The 15,760-nt window shown below is 31.8% G+C and overlaps 1 protein-coding gene and 1 non-coding gene across 6 annotated transcripts in view; one reads left to right on the top strand and one right to left on the bottom strand.

Annotated features, from left to right (window-relative positions):
• NOVA1 (NOVA alternative splicing regulator 1) overlaps positions 1 to 15,760 on the top strand; it is a 167,231-nt gene that overhangs the window by 48,705 nt on the left and 102,766 nt on the right. Inside the window, exon 2 of one of the 5 annotated variants that reach the window (XM_066277631.1) lies at positions 2,563 to 2,664. The exons of the other annotated variants lie outside the window; for them this stretch is intronic. The gene's annotated coding sequence lies outside the window, so the exon portion shown is untranslated. The remainder of the gene's footprint in view (positions 1 to 2,562; positions 2,665 to 15,760) is intronic. 5 annotated transcript variants of the gene reach the window in all.
• On the bottom strand, positions 5,114 to 5,240 carry LOC136336677 (small nucleolar RNA SNORA51). Its single transcript, XR_010731510.1, has one exon. It is a non-coding gene; the product is annotated as a small nucleolar RNA SNORA51 (small nucleolar RNA).

The raw sequence follows: 15,760 nt of genomic DNA, 5'->3' as shown, positions 1-15,760 counted from the left end.
TTTATCCATCCCACCCTAAAGGCCAGTCTGTAAAAATATTTTCTGACATTAAGCCCGTCTGTGGCCCAAGAAAGGTTGGGGACCACTGGTATAGTGCACTTCAGATAATGAGAAAACTGTAGAAAAAGTTCTTTACATTTGAAATGATTGAGAATCAACTATTTGTTGTATTATATACTATTATTTCATATATATTAGCAAATCATCTATTTCTTCACTGAGTATCCGTAATATTTTGTAAGATTTCATTTGTCATTTTTAATCAATATTTAAAGGTTGGTACAACCTTGAAGAGCCACCATGAATACTGTTTTGTAATACTGTTTATAATATTGTGAACTCATTTTAAAGGTAAGGCTGCTTTAATTTAGGGATTCCTTTTAAATGAATGTGATGTAACAATGTTTCATGTCTTTTACCTTCAGAAAATGGCTGACAAGTAAGGAAAATGATTTGTGAAAGGAAAAGTCTAACTTGTGTAACATTTTCAGAAAATGTGATCCCTGATAGGTTCTTCAAATTTAGATTTTTTGTTTGTATGTGTTATGTGAATGAAGTAAGAGAATGGTAAAGGAAATGAAATTATTTTATATAAATAATTGAAGCCAAATGTTTTACTGACCTGAACTTGTTCCAAGTAAGTGCAATGTCATAGAATGGACGAGTGGGCTCTTTGGGGAAATGTAGAACCCAGGAGTATAAGGCAGTGTTCTAAAACTTGTATTTAGTTAGCATTTGTGTATGTAAAACAATACAGAAATATATAGCTTATGATATTAATCTCTTTGAGAGGACAGAGCTAAATAAACGTAGAAGACACAGCTAAAATAAAAGAAATATAAATTTATATAGCAATAAACAAAGATGGGACCCTATAAGAAAGTTGTCATTGTTTGCGGTAGTTCTTTTGAACAATTACTGGTATTATTATTACTGATAACAATATGTCAGTTATTGTACTATATGCTTTATGTGTGCTATTTCATTTAGCTCTTGGAACATTTTTGTGTCTATTACTCATTTTACTTTAAAAAGAAACAGCTGCTCAGAGTTAGCTATTTAATAAATTACTTCTACTTATTCAATTAGGTGTCTTCATAGCATTTACCAGTAGCTCCTTAGAACTTTTTTAGGGAAGTCATGGAGCCTTTTGAGAACCTGACAAAAGGTTATGGCTTGTTTTCTCTGTAAGAATGTATGTGAACCTGTATAATATGTCTTCATTTTTATATGCATCTTTTCAGAATTTCTAGGTTTCCTAAATTCTATACATGGACCCCAGATTTGGAATCCCTGATCTATGTCTTTTTTTTTTTTTTTAATAAAGAGTAGGGTACTATGAAGTTTATTTTTCTTCTATCATTTCTTGTCATTTAAAACACATATTTACTTATATATGCTTTATTCCAGAAAGTATTTAAGAAAGCTGAGATTGTTAACTATCTCTAATTTCACTTAGTATATGCCAAAATAAATAAAGTCTGTTAGGGCAATTGTGATTCAGAAAAGTTGGACATAACAGGCGACTTTTTAGTGGTCACATTTGTTGGACTTTTTGTAGAGCACCCACAGTCTTCTATGTCAGGAACCTAAATGTGATATTTTCAAATAAACAGTTAACCTCTTCAACATAAACATTAGTAGCAATGACCTGAAATGGAAGATTAGAAAGATAGCCTAGTGATTCAGTGGTATTTCTCAGAGAATTTTTGAATTTTATCTTCTGATTCCCTCAAAGATAAGTGGAGATAATGTTGTTGTAGTAAAAGATAATACTTTTCTGTATTAATGAACTAAAGTAACCATACACTTGCTAACCTCATTGTTTGTGTGGGTTAAGAGATGGAGACTGAGTCTAGAGTCTACCTCAGTGTAACTTTGGAAAAGAGAAGTTGTTTTATAATAGGGTCACTATTAAAGCTTCTTTATATAAAAAGTATCATAATATAACCATTGCTAGTTTTGAGGACTAATTATTTCATTAAATTGTGTTTTTCCCATATAAAATGACTAGAATTTTAAAATGGCTTTTCTTAACTTTTTTTTTAGATACTTAATGTTACGTATGCTTCATTTATGTTATCTCACCTATTTTGATTTTTCCTCCTTGAATTTTGTCATTAAAAACAAAAGCATTAAATTAGGTGAACAGAGTGGAGAATCTTACTGTGTACACTTACCAGGTTTTAGGTAAATTATAGAAATGTTATAAATCAGTATACAATGTTTGGGTTTATTTTTCAAAACAGATGTTTTAACATTGATTTATAGTTGTGTTGTGAATTGAATAACTGTATTTCTATTTTTTTCCTTCAATCATTCTTAACATTCAACCTTTAAATGAATGGTAGCCCATCTGTGTAGGGCTCTTGTGACTGAATGATGTATTTTGTTTTGCTGTGGCACAGTTTTCAGACAGCCACTTTTGTTGTCAAATATTTTCATTTTCTATAGTACTTTTCATCCCTGTATATATGTACAGGAATCACTTCACCCACCACCGAATTGCAGCCACTTCTGAGGTGGAACGCAGCAACTGTTTAACAGCGCACTTTCCCCTAGGTGCTGACAGCTGCAGAAGAAATTGTACATGGTCCTGTACAGAAGGTATTTCTCCACTGTGCCATCTGCAGAGTGAAACTGACTAGGAGTACTACATAGACTGTAAGTTTCTTGTGTATCCACTCTAGACTGGAAAACTCAGTAAGAGAGAATAACAAATAACTGGGAAGCATCATTTGAAAATGTATTGAGGTCAGTTAAACTTAGTGCTCCTCTCCCTGGCTCTAAATTTTATGTGACTAGAACTGAACTGAGTAAAAAACAAATGTATGCACTCCTTAGAAATTATTTTATTCTAAAAGCAAATGAAACTAAAGTGTTTTTTTATAAATACTGCACTTTTAATGAAACTTAGAAGAATCAATTTGTCCTTAAATATTTTCAAATAACTACACCAATATTATATAAGATTTTGGAGCTGTGTTCTTCAGTAGCAAATCAACTTATAAATCAATAGAAACATCCTAATTAGCATTGCTTGCCTTAGTGTTAATACTTTCACTCTTTTGGTGAGATTTTTACAACGAAGCCAGATAATGATAAGCCTATTTTTCATTCTTTGTTTTAGAAACATTAGATTTGAATTTTTTTTTTAACATTGAAACAAAGCTTGGGAGAGAAGAAACAGTATATACATGAACTTTGACTTACTGTGTTTTAGTCTCTCCCATTCAATTATTTAATGATGTTCTTTTTTCTTTTGTAAAAGCATTTTACAAGAGTGCTATCTTTAGTTATAATATGGCATGTTCATGCATTATAGGATAGAAAAATAACATTAGAAACTGCTGTGTCTCTTGTTAAACACTGATATGGGATTGTTATATATATTGGGTTTTTTTGTTTTAGTCTATAATATGATGTGTTAGTTATCAGTTTTTTAAATTATTTTTTTGTGCGTCTATAGACATTTCTATGACAAGAAATTAGGATCTTATTGTTCATAGTCTTAGTCATATGAAATACAATATAATTTGTTTTAGCTAATCTAAATTATGTGTCATAAGTTAAATTATATTTGTGTATATCTCTATACCTATAGATTCTCAATGAAAGCAGATAAAAGCCTTTCTGGGCCACAGTTTACTTATAAAATGAGGTGGGTGGAAGAAATGATTTTCTAGAGACCATCTCTTTTAAGTGTTTTCTGTTCACCTTGGATAGAATTCTGTGTATTTGGAATTGTACTTTACATTATGTAACCAAGATATTCTGGTGTAAATGATCTTGTTCTAGTTAGAATATTATTTATACTAAACAAATGAAGAGTGAAGATAGTTTAGAGTCAAAAGGAGATGTCTGATTTCCTACAAAGATTTTCAACTCTCTACTTTTGTAGTGGAGTTATCTCCACTATTTTGATTTTTTTTTTGAGAATCAATACAGTCCAATTAATTCTCAATATCTTATCCATCACAGAAGCATCAGGTAAATTAGAAACAGTAGACATTACACTCAGAGTAGAATGTAGTTAAATTTTGCCAGAAAATATTAATGAGTTTCCCCCTTGCATAAACTTAATCTTCATTCAGTAATCAAAACCCTAAAGAAGTAAACAGTATTTTAAAGAATATAGTTTACACATTGTACAATGTACTTATATATCTCTAGCAAGAGGGTATTTTATCAGTATATGATAAAATTATATAATTGGTTCCTTTGCATTTTCTGCAAACAGTATAATTGTAAGTATTGCTTAATTCCTTTCATCTTTATTAACTGAAATAATCATATTGGAAAGAATAGACTATATGTTTTATATATTAATATTTTTCTGAAATGGTACCAACTATACCTATTGTGCATATTTGAGTATATCTTTTTTCAATTATTGAAGACATTTAATTGTTATGTATTGGACCTGTGGGTGATGTGAATTTCATGATGTTTTAGGTTCCTTTCTTTGGCATTTGTTCTTTGCATTTTTCTGAACTTAGAAGTGGGAAGTAGTCAGACAGACTTGCATGCCCACCAGGGGGCGATGCTCTACCCCTCTAGGGCTTTACTCTGTTTCCATGGGAGTCATTCTAGTGCCTGAGGTAGGGGCCATGGAGCCGTCCTCAGCGCCCGGGGCCAACTTTGCTCCAATTGAGCCTTGGCTGCGGGAGGGGAAGAGAGAGACAGAAAGAAAGGAGAGGGGGAAGGGTGGAGAAGCAGATGGGCGCTTCTCCTCAGTGCCCTGGCCGGGTTCGAACCTGGGACTTCCACGCACCGGGCCGACGTTCTACCTATGAGCCAAACAGCCACGGCCGGCTTCCATTTTTAAACATGAATTTTATACTTTAATATACTCCCAGTGTATATTATTCAGAAAAGGAAACTAGAATTAGATGGAATCTTTTTTTTAATTGAATATACTTGTATATTATTTGAATTTAGTAAACACTATTTTTATAATAAAAAATAAAGGAAAAATTTAGTTTTTTTAGTTGAATTGTATATTTGGAATATTTGTTTTATTTACAAAGTATCGGATTTCATAAAGTATATTATAGAACTCTAATATCTCCATTTGATTGTTTTCCAAAAAAGGGTTCTTTTTTTTTGAACCCCATGTCCCCCCATTCACAATACAAAGCAAAGAGCCAGGGCTGAGGTGTAGATGGGTGGGTTTACTCTGCCTCCTCTTTCTGTACAGTCAGTGTAAGAACACATCCTGTGGTAAGCACTGAGAGGCCCCCAAAAAGGGTTCTTCATCTTATTCTGAAGGGCTAGAATTTTAATTGGACTTATTATTTAACATATTCATGTATAATTTTGGATTTCAGAAATAAACACTATATCAAGATTAAATTTAATAAAGTTTTTATTTTTTAATTTTTCCATTAAAATATTCTATTTGAAGTGGGAAATAAGCAAATGCATAGATGGTAATATGAATTTTAAATACTTAATGATATGTACTTCTATAATAATGTTCTGACAACTTTTAGGTTTTAATTAGAGGCTTTAAAAAGAAATATTAGGACCAGCTGAAAAAATAGTGAAATTGTTGAGAAGATTACATGATAAAATGAAGTGTACTTTGACTGTAGATTTTATGTACTTTAATTTTAAAGAATGTATGTTTTTAAATACATATTTTTAAATTCTCAAATATTCTCAGTTTTACAAAATACATAGCTATCTTTTAAATTAGGAACATATATTTATATTTATTCTAAAAAGATTTTTAAAAATTGTCTTGCCAAGTCTGTCTGAACAAATACTTGTGATATGATAGGGATATGAAAACTTCCAAGTATTTAATTGTCAATAATGGGCAGGTGATTTTGCAATTTAACATTAGTTGGACAGATATTTTGTACTAAATGGTTTATATTTGAATAACTTCATTTAATCTTACGCGTTAGACATTATTTGCTATCATTCAAAATGAAATTTATATTCATAAAACCATCTGTGCAGTTTGACTTTATATATTTTAGAAATAAATGTAAAAAGTCCCCACCCTTCACACCAGATAACCTCAGGCAGTTGCATGGAGATAAAATGTCATATAATTAGATACTTTAATCTTTGCTAATTTTATTTTATTTATCAATTAGTTTCTGCCTAATTTTATGAATTCTGCAATTCTCAATATAAATTGAATTACTTAAAAAATTTAAGTTAATGAGTTTGCATAACTTTTGATGCCAGTAATCATTTTTATCTTTAATATTGAATTAATTAGCATTATTTAAATTTTTTTCTTTAACTCTGGAAATTCAATGTGTTGTGGGTAAAGTGTGTGTGTGTGTGTGTGTGTGTGTGTGTGTGTGTGTGTGATATCTTTCTAATGTATTTTCTGATCTGGAATCCTGACTGCCACTTTGTAGCTATTTATTCCAGTATAAATTGTTTAACAACTTGGGTTTTTCCTTATCTCTTTGTTAATTGGGAATCATTACACCTACCTCACAGGGTTGTTGTGAGGAAAAACCATTAAAATGTGTGAAAGAATGCTTAGCATATACCAGCTATGCTAGTATTTGAAAAATGAGTATTACTAAAACCTTCCATTGTTCTTATGATAAAATCTAAGTTTCCTGTCTAGGTTTGTGATCTGGCTCCTGCTTATGTCATCATCTTCATTTCTTTCCTTGCAAACAGCATGTATTGATCAGTTGATACTAAACTTTTTGCTATTCCCAGAATATGTTATGCTTTCTTAGGCCCTCTGTCTACCTTCAGCATTCTTTCCGTCACTCACATCCCTCCTCCAGCCCTGGGCTACAGTCGTCTGTATAACTCAACCTTGTCCCTCGGGTCTCTCTTTAGGCTTCTCCTTAACTAAAATGTTTCCTATGCCTTCTTCATCCCTTATAACTTGTTAGATGACCCATAAGGTTCTTTGGCATTTGCTTATTCCTATTCTAGCAGCCAGCACATGTAATATAATTGCCTTTGCACATGTCTGTTTCCTCTGTATGGTTGTTGAGGGTGAAGTCTGCCTTTAACTTGTTTTCTTCCGTGCTTAACAGAATTTCTGTATCTCAGAAAATGAACATTTTATAAATAGGTGAAGATTCCCCCTAAAGGAACTGAAAACTTATAATTATGTAATTAGTACTCTTTAAAAAATAATGTTAATTCTGCTATATTTATAGAATAGATTTCAAACTCAGTAATTATATCAAAATTATGGCCTTATTATGAGACTGCTTTGCCCACCATTTACTAGTCTTAATGGCTTTATCAAAAGAGATGATCTCAATAGTGTACAAGCAGAAGTTTGCTTTATTCTTTCATGTTACTGGTACCTGAAATCTCAATCTGAGTATTATTTTCTGCCTCTTAGTAAGTGTGTTCAAGTGTCTTTATTTCTTCTGGATTCTTCATCTTGCTTTTCTGGGTTTATTATTTTTTTTATTATTATTTTTTTTTGTATTTTTTCTGAAGCTAGAAACGGGGAGGCAGTCAGACAGACTCCTGCATGCACCCAATTGGGATCCACCCAGCATGCCCACCAGGGGGCAATGCTCTGCCCATCTGGGGCTTTGCTCTGTTGCAACCAGACCCATTCTAGTGCCTGAGGCAGAGGCCATGGAGCCATCCTCAGCGCCCGGGCCAACTTTGCTCCAATGGAGCCTTGGCTACGGGAGAGGAAGAGAGAGACAGAGAGGATGGAGAGGGGGAGGGGTGGAGAAGCAGATGGGCGCTTCTCCTGTGTGCCCTGGCCGGGAATAGAACCTGGGACTCCTGCACGCCAGACTGATGCTCTACCACTGAATTAACTGGCCAGGGCCTTTTTCTGAGTTTATTAAAGGCAATCTACTATTTGGTAATAACCTAGTTGTAATTCCTTGATGTAGGTGATACTTTGTCTTCTTTTGACTACCCTCCTTAGTCTCTGACTTTCTGGTCTACTTCCAACCTCTTTTTTTCTGGGGTTATCTTGTTCCTTTTGTAATCCTCTTAGTAGAGTTCCTTTAAAAATGGCCCAGGGCTAGCTTTTTTTTTTCCTTTAGGAGGTCCTTATCTGCCCCATGGGAAATAATAGTTCTTTTTTTATTGATTTTAATTTGGAAATAATAATTCTTAACTCTACGAACTCTGGAATGGAACTCTTAGCCATTTCTAAGGTAGTAGACCAAACTGGGGTCATCTTTCCTTCTTGGTTTTAGATTTTATTTTTTTTGGCCTAAGTCCAGTTCCTGCACCATTCCTTAAGTGTTCTATATTCTAAAGAACATAGGCCAAACTCTGAGTGAATCACTGTTCTATTTCTCCCTAAAATAAACTATAAGATTTTCTATCCTCCAATATATGTGTATATTTTTATGTAAATGGTAGACTAAAGAATGCCTAAGCATTAGCCAGTTTTATTAAAAATAATTTTTATTCATTGATTTTAGAGGTGGGGATGGGGGAGATAGAGAGAGAGAGACATTGATATGTTCCACTTATTTATACATTCATTGGTTTATTCTTGCATGTGCCCTGACCTGAGATTGAACCAGCAACCTTGGTGTGTCAGGACAATGCTCTAACCAACTGAGCTTCTTGGCTAGGGAGTCATAGTCTTTTTGAGTATTACGTTGATGATCAGTCAACTGAGTTCTAGTACTTGGATCCTATTGTTCTCAGCATTGAGTCCTTATCTAAAACTAAGAAAAGTGGAAAATTTCTATTTTAATATTCTATTACACCACATAACACTAAGGTCATAACGGGCAGTGTGCATTTCTGTGAATTTCTATGAGTGTTTGCTTCTGTCTTCCATGCTTTGTCTAGGCTACTCTGAGTTCGGAATGCCCTTACTATCTTTTCCTACTAGTAGCCTATCCAATTTTTGATGATCAATGTAAGTAAAGTGTTTATTGGTTTAGCAGTTAGAATAAATACTTCTCTCTATAGTGTTCTGTGTTCTAATACTTTGTTTAAAGTGTTATATAATCTATAAGTATGTCTGTCTCCTTCACTAGATTGTGAGCATTTATGAGACAGCCCTGACTTACTGATTGTAGACCCCTTACAGTCTCTGTTATGTGTTCAGTATGTTATTTTAAGAATTGATTAACCTCTTCTGAACACTGAGATTAAGTTTATGAAATTATTGTTGAGTAATTAAATTTTCTATACTGCTCACAAAAATTAGGGGATATTTCAAAATGAATATGGAGTGATAAAGTGTCCCCTAATTTTTGTGAGCAGTATATTTTTACTTATTTCCATCCTTATTTGGAAAAATATTTGAGGGGGCAAGAATTAGTTTATAGGCCTCTGATTTTTTTTTTTTTTTTTAACCCAGTGGTATTGCTCTTCATCTATTCTTAGGCAAGTTCCTTTTAGGCTTTAGTTTTGTTTTGGTGCAGTTAATTTTCTTTAATTTCTTCTGCATCTCACTATTTTTCTTCTTTATATTATTATTCTTGATGGAGTTAAGTATAATAAATAAGGAAAACCAGTTATTCTAAGCAGTTTCATATTGAAAGTAAATAATAATTTTTAAGAAAATCACAGTATTTTAATCATAGGATATTTACTTTTTTAGGTTCTTCAACATTTCAAATTGCATCACTAAATATTGTCAGAAATGGTGAAAAAGCATGGTATTGTTCACCAAGAACATTGGACATGTGAGAAAAGTATTCCTGAAATAGAAAATGAAATTTTCTAGTTTATAGTTGTATTTGTTGGGGAGTAAAAGACTATTAGCCAAAAGTAGGATTCTTAAATATGTATGAGCAGTCAAATATGTGATATTTAGATAATTAAGAAATCAGAATGGCATGGTATGTAGAGATAATTAAAAATTCTTTTTATTTTTAAAACTTCTTTTCCTTGGAAAGTTCCAAATGAGTACAGATAGTATATTAAAATAATTAGGAAAATAAGTTTTTTTTTCAAATCAGATATTATAAAAATTTGATTGAAGATAATTTGCAATAAAATATACTGGTAACTTTTTGCTCTTTCACACATTGCTATTAAATATAAACTATCTCATACAAAGTTTTAATTTTTTAATTTTTTAAATTTATTCATTTTAGAGAGGAGAGGGAGAGAGATAGAGAGAGAGAGAGAGAGGAGAGACAGTGAGAGAGAAGGGGGGGGAGGAGCTGGAAGCATCAACTCCCATATGTGCCTTGACCAGGCAAGCCCAGGGTTTCGAACTGGCAACCTCAGCATTTCCAGGTCAACACTTTATCCACTGCGCCACCACAGGTCAGGCTTATATAAAGTTTTAAAGAAGGTTTTACCTTATTTACTAATTTTTACCAGTATCACTGGTGATATTTTAATATTTCATTTATGATAATTTTATCTATTACTTACTTAACTGGTTAGGAATCTTGGTGAATGAACATGTTAGGTGAAATGCTAAATATGGCAGATCTTAGGATCTGCAGTATAGAATTTCAAGCCAGGAATTGTAATATACACAATTACTTGTATGTAGTCATTTCTTATACCAACGGACTTCTGTTCTTGTGTTTTCATAACAAGAAACAAACTATAAAATATAGCCAACTGATTCTTGGTTTTAAGTATGTAGAAACACTGTTTATTCTTGTTAGTTTATTCCTGAATCATTGTAGTAAATAACTAAGATTTTCTATTTATCTTACTAAATTAGTAAAATTAGTAAGTCTTGTATTTTTAACTAATTTAATTTTAGTATTGCTATAGGATGGAAAGTCAAAATTAGAAAGAACAAAATTCTATTTCTTTAATTTTTTGTGAGTGTACATGGGAACGCTAAAATTCATGAGTGTGGTTTTTTTTTTTAGTTTATTATTTTAGAGTGAGGAGAAAGAGAGAAACAGACAGAGAGACAGAGAGAGAAAGGGGCAGGAGCAGGAAGCATCAACTCCCACATGTGCCTTGACCAGGCAAGCCCAAGGTTTTAAACTGGCGACCTCAGCATTCCAGGTCGACGCTTTATCCACTGTGCCACCACAGGTCAGGCCTTCCAGAGTTTTGTTTTGTTTTGTTTTTGTTTTTGTTTTTTTAGGAAACATCTGGCATGCTACCAGTTATTAAAGAGGAAAATGTTTAATATATACGTTTTTAAACTATATCATGTGAAATATACCTCTGTTTTAAATGTTATTTTGTTTTTTCCCCTTTAAGTGACTTTTTCAGTTGTAATACTGTATGACCTTTATTTTAGAAACACATTTTGAATGGGTCAATTTAATATTAAAAAAATAAATATTAATTAACTAAAAAAATGCATTGGAAACCTAGATCTTTATTTTAAACTTAATCCCAGATAGTGTTGTTTGTAAAATACCTTATGGATATAGTGCAAAATAACAAGGAAATTGGCTATTAATTTTTTTATTATGCTTCTCTAAAATTCTAACTTCAAATTTTTGCTTTTGCTGTAGGTTAGGACAGATTTAGCATGCCTGAAATCAAACTAGATCTTTAGTTCCCATTGTCATTCTGTCACCCAACCTCAGTTGTTCTTGCTATGGCTTTACCATGTACCACGTGATTCAGAGTAAAATAATATCACTCCTCTTTGAATTCAATGTCATCCTATTTATTAACTCATCTTAATTTTGATTTTATTCACTTTTGTGTTTTCCATGGAAAATATTCTCAGTAAATTCTGACTTATAAATGTCTTCAATTCAACTACTAGTTCCACTAAGGATCTGATGTATCCTAGTAAGAAGATACAGTGGCCACCCCAGAGTATCTGCAGTAGAGTATTTTAGTGCTTCCTGTGCTAGAATGTTATAGATAGCTTATCTTCCCCCCCTTTTTGCCTCTTTTTATTATAGTCTTTAAAGCTGATCACTGGTTTCTGAAAATTTGTATTTTGAAGGTGCTGTCATTTCAGATCAGATTGAATTTGAATATGAGTTTATTCTGGTTTTTAAGATTGTTTTATAAAAATATTTGGAATGAATGTTCATGTTATACAGAAATAAGATAACCTTTTAAATGTGTTATCTTAGAAATAATTTTTTTCAGAGTATTAATTTTTAATAGGATTAGTATAATCCTATTTTCTCATTTTTGTTTTAGTGTGTATATATGTATGTATATTTTTATGTCTGTCATCTATGCACCTGTATAAATATATGCATAGGAGCTCTTAATTTTATTTTCTTTTTAAAAATCTAATGTCCTACTTCTTTGAAAATGATGAATTTTCAACTCTGTTCTATTTATAGTGTGGCTTATATAAAAAGAAAGTATAAATCCTGTATATGTTTTATCTGCTTTCCAGGTTTGTCTATGTTAGTGTTAGGATATATTGCTTTTATAGCCTACATATTATATGATAGCTATACATAATTTGTATGAATTTAATATAATTGAATTTTTGTTATTTGTGTAATATTCTGTTATTACTCTTCATTCATTCATTCAATAAATGGTAGTCTAGTAATACTAAGTGCTAGGCACCATCCTACATGCTGAGAATACAGAAAGTTTCTGCTCTCATGTAGTTTATATGCTTGTAAGTGAAAAGGGAGATGTAAATATGTAGCACTGAAAAGAACAATTTTAGGAAGCTATTGATAATTTGAAGAAAATAAGTGCCCGTGATAACAAGTGTTGGGGATGGGTATACTTTAGGATAACAAGAGCAAACAGCTTCAAAGAAAGGATATTTGAGTTGAACTCTAAATGATTAGGAAAAAGAAAATCACATCCCAGGCATCAGGAATAACAGACAAAGATCTGGATCTTGAGTGAATTTATTCAAAAAATGGAAGGAAAGAAGGGAGGGAGGGAAGGAAAGAGGGAGGGAGGAAGGAAAGAAGGAGGGAGGGAAGGAAGGAAGGAGGGAAGAAAGGCGGAAGGTGGGAAGAAATGACCATTTGTGTTGAACATTTTTAGAGAAAGCATGTGGCAGGTGAGGTCTTTTGAATGATGCTGGGGCCAGATCAAGTGGGTGCCATAGTAAGTAGTTAGAATTATTTTATACTTACATTGTGAAGACATTGAACGTTATGATGATTAACACTGAGGAAATCGCTCTTCCTTTTGTGTGGAAGATAAACAAAAGAAAGGGGTGAGGGGCTAGAATAGGTAATTATTAGGAAATGATTGTGGTAATCACAGAAATTATGGTGATTTGGGGCTTTTTGCTATTAAAGTGATGAGAGGTAGAATCTTTTGGAAGAGCACTGTTAGAATTTGTGAATGGGTTAGAAATGGTGTAATCAACAGTATCAGGCATAATTAAACATTATCTTTCTTTGAAAATAGAATTTAATGGGAATGCACTTTTCCATGGTAAAAATGTACCATGATTTATTTAAATTACACCTCTATTTTTGATTATTTAGTTTTTTTTCTCATTTTTTGCTAGCATAAATAATAATCTTGTTTTTTCATCTCACTCCCATTATATATTAATAACGAAGGGTAAATTATATCTTGCTATTTTTATTTGCTTACCTTTGATTAGTAGCTTAGTTGAGATTTTTATGTATTGATTGAAAAGTAGTATTTTTTTTCAATTGTGAGTTGTGTCTAGCCTTGTTTATTTTGGGATGTTGCTATTTTTTCTATTGTTTTGAAATACAATTTTAACTTCCTATGATGTTTTAGAAGTCTCAACACGATTTGTCATTGAGATTTCTTTGATTACATCTTATGTCAGTCTCCCCCAGCACATTATGCTGTAGGTTCTTCAGTCACTTCCAAAACAGGCCAGTCTTTGTCTAGGTTCATGGCCTCTTGTACTTATAATTCTCCATTTTATGGGTCCCTCTTCCTCCAGTCTCACATGGTTGACTGTTTCATCATTCATGTTTCAGCTCAGATGTCACTCCTTCGAAGAGCTATTCCCAAATTCCTAAATTAACATCCCTTCCCAACCCTTTTGCATTCTGTCACATTACTGTCTCTCTTCTGTTTATGTTCTTTCCCAGTCTTTTATGGTCTTCATAGCATTGATCACCGTCTAAAGTTATTCATTACTCAGTACCTGTCCTTTCCAATAAGAAGGAAAGAACCTTAAGGGCAGGTACCTACACTGATTTGTTTACTATTGTGCTCTCTGACTAGAGTATTGCTGGGTATATATACTGCTCACAAAAATTAGAGGATATTTTTAGAGCTTCATACTCATTTTGAAATATCCCCTAATTTTTTGAGCAGTGTAGGAGGTACAGTAATTAATTTATTTTGTGGTGTGCATATTTTAAGGATTTTAAGCATTTACTCATATACTTGTGATTTTTTTCTTTTGTCAAATTGTCTTCATCTTTGTCTATGGTGTTTTTTATATGAAGAATTTTATGTTTTCATGGAATCAAATCAATGAACCTTTTCTCTTGTGTGACTTTTTTTTTCTCTTAGGAGTTAAAAAAAATCGCTCAGCTTGAGATTGTTTTCTGCACTCTAAAATGTTTCTGAATATAAAAATATAATTTATTTTCATGAATTAAGGAAGGTTTCAATGATAAAATTAACTCTTGTGAATGTATTTCTGTGCTTGTCTTATTGCACATTTTTTTAAATAAAGAGATCACACTGTATATAAAGTCATATTTTTATTGTGCCATTTACATATTTAGATGATATATTCTTCACAAGCACGATTTTTAAGTATATACAAAATACTTCATTCTAGGCATTTGTTAGAATATATTTAATCAGTACTTTATTGTAGACTTGTTTCAACTTTTAAGTTGTAAATATGCATTTTATGGGGTTTAAGTTTTTGTGTTCATTTATGATTGTTTTGTGATGATAAATTACTAAACCATAGAGTAGTATATTTGCTGGGACATAAGGGCACATGCAGTATTTTAAATATTCCTTGCTAAATTATACTCCAAAAATTTAAATCATTTTATACTCTTAATAGTGTAGTAGTGTATGCATGTGTCTGTTTCTCATCAAACTTTCCAATTCCCCAAAATTATGTCAGTTCATTTCACACCTTCTGGGCCCCACCCCCCTAAAAATATATAAAATAATTATGGTGTTTTTCACATACAAAATTAAAATTATTTTGTATGGTCAATTTGTCATCTTTTTCTTTTTTTTTCATGTCTGTGTATAAAATAACTTCCTCATTCTGATATTATATATGTGCTCACAATTCTGTTACAACTCTACATTTATATTGAATTTATTTTTAGATTTGGGAGGAAAAGGTCTCACTGTATTTTCTTCAGTTATGCCAATTGTATCATTTATGAATAATCATATGTACTATTTTTATGCTAAATTTTTATGTATTCCAGGATTTGGAAGCTAGGGTTATTTATTCTGGTTCATTGTTATATTAATTCTTATTTTACTTGTTGCTTTGTTTTACTTATTGTTTCTTTGTAGTATCTTTTTATTTTGAGTGATCAACTCAGATAGTCATTTTCTGATTCCATTATCTTTTATGTTAAAAAAACACAAAAAATTATTTTATTATGTTATATATCTTTTTCCTTTGAACTTAAGAATTATTTTGCCAAATATCCTTCCCAAATAAACCATTCTTGTTTTTGATTTTTGTAAAATTGTGTTAAAACTATAAACTTGTTTCCACAAAATAGTCTCATACTATGTAGGATTTCATATATGAACTGAAATTATCTTTTTTTTTCTTTTCTCAGTAAAGCCTTTCTGTATAACTATCCAATAAATTTTACTTAAGGTCATTCCTAGTTGCTTATTTAATTTAATATTATTTCTAGTTGCTCTTTTAAATCTTTCTTTTTATTAATGTTTTATTGTATATTAGTTTTATGTGGTCACTATAACAATTACCACAAATTATGTGTCTTAAAAC

This window comes from Saccopteryx bilineata, chromosome 4 (genome assembly GCF_036850765.1).
Source record: "Saccopteryx bilineata isolate mSacBil1 chromosome 4, mSacBil1_pri_phased_curated, whole genome shotgun sequence".
Lineage (NCBI taxonomy): Eukaryota > Metazoa > Chordata > Mammalia > Chiroptera > Emballonuridae > Saccopteryx > Saccopteryx bilineata.
The sequence above is the reverse complement of the archived record's forward strand: the minus strand, read 5'-3'. Positions and strand labels throughout refer to the sequence as shown.